Here is a 2,100-nt window from a genome sequence, read left to right as displayed (position 1 = left end):
GTTGTTCCAACTTATTTATTTCCATTAATTAACCCTAGATCCTTGCCCCTGAAAAATGGATGTTTCTCTTCGAGCTCCATCCTGTACTATTTACATTACAACCCAACAAAAAGACGGATTATAATAGAACAGAACAAAGGATGTCGAGCCAAAAGCACCTTCATTTCTACATAATGGAAGGTGGTGGGTTTTGACATCCACAGCCGATCATGTCCTTCAAGTCGCACGTTGCTTTCTACCACATCGTTTCAAACGAAGTTTTACCATAACATTCCTCTAGTTTGGAACATTGATTCAATTATGGAATCATGAATAGTCATTGGTTCAGTCGATACATAGTAATCTATCTATACTTTTTCCTTCTATATGAAATCAATTTCCTTCTATATGAATCTATATGAAATAAATAGATAATTTAGGAAGAAAAAGCCTCAATAAGAATTCAAATTAACCCATATTGTATGAATACAATATATTTTTATTTTTTTATACTTTTATTAATATTAAGCTTTTCTATTCTAATTAATAAGAAATTAATAATATAATTAATAATAATAATATTACGAATATTATAAATAACACAAATAAACTAATCTTTTTGAATCTGCCTTGCATCTTCAAATAACTCGATAGATCAAATAACTCGATAGAATAGATTCGCCAATCTCACAGTTCTTCGAGTGCCAATCTTAAGAAATCATTAAAAATCAAAAGCAAGAATCACATTTTCTCCAATATTTGACTCTTAGAAAGAAGGTTGTTAAAAAAAAAAGAGCAATTTAGATTCGGATATCGTTATTCTGATATATAAAAAGAGTAGGCTCTGGGACGAAAGGATTCGAACCTTCGAATAGCGGGACCAAAACCCGTTGCCTTACCACTCGGCCACGCCCCATTTAGATTTCTATTTGAAACTACTAAACACTAATATGGGTATTCCCTGTTCGTCAATTCCAGTTCCAAATAACTATGGAATAGATTAGATTCTTGCTAGGATTTTGGCACGTATGGATAGAGAATTAAACCGAATTTATTGATCATTACATATAATTCAATTAAGATATTGTATGAAAGTATGATTTCTTCTATTCTCTTGTAAGAATTGAAGGCTTTTTGATTGGGTGAGTTCAAAGAAGTATTGTTTAGTCTGCCTTATTTTCCTTTCTTCATTTTTTTCCTTATATCAAAAAACATATTAATAACTCAATCAAAATTATCTCCAAGAACAAAATTTTGTTATGCTTAATCTTAATATCTTTAATTTGATCTGTATCTGTTTGAATTCTGCCCTTTTTTCGAGTAGTTTTTTATTCGCCAAATTGCCCGAGGCCTATGCTTTTTTGAATCCAATCGTAGATTTTATGCCAGTAATACCTGTTCTCTTTTTTCTCTTAGCCTTTGTTTGGCAAGCTGCTGTAAGTTTTCGATGAGATCCTTAATACTGTCCTAGAAAAATTCATGATTTATTCAAGAAAAAAAAATTGTAACAATTGAAAAGATTAGATAAGTCTTACACTATGAACACTATGAACGAACCGAACCCTCAATTCAAAGATTGAAATTCTTGGATAGCCATGATAAAGCTGGATCATCCCATTTCCTCATTCTGACCCTTTTTCGCCGAAGAACCCTATTTGGATTAAAGTCCGCCACAATATATAATTGTTGGTATAAAAGAATTTTTTTTTGTAATGAAAAACTCAACTCTTATTATAAATGAATTTCTGAAAATTCTTTTCGATTTCTAGAAATTCTAGAAATCACTTTATTTCTTGGTGTCAAAATAGGCTATGTAGTATAAAAACGAGGAATCTATTTTCGTATAAAAATAGAAAAATAAAAATTGCGTATAATTGCGTATATATATAAATAGAAAAATAAAAATTGCGTATAATTGCGTATATAAATAGAAAAATAAAAACGAAGAATCCATTCTCTTCTTTTTACAAAAAAATTCTATGGGAGGTTGTACAATGCGTAATCTTAAATTCGTTGTTTACACCGCAACGATATTCTTTGTTTCTCTCTTCATCTTCGGACTCCTATCTAATGATCCGGGACGTAATCCTGGTAATCCTGGACGGGAAGAATAAAAAAGGG

The sequence above is a fragment of the Durio zibethinus genome, unplaced genomic scaffold, assembly GCF_047325235.1.
Source record: "Durio zibethinus cultivar Kanyao isolate XHJ-2024 unplaced genomic scaffold, ASM4732523v1 HiC_scaffold_176, whole genome shotgun sequence".
NCBI classification, from domain to species: domain Eukaryota; kingdom Viridiplantae; phylum Streptophyta; class Magnoliopsida; order Malvales; family Malvaceae; genus Durio; species Durio zibethinus.
Note: the sequence above shows the minus strand (reverse complement) of the source record.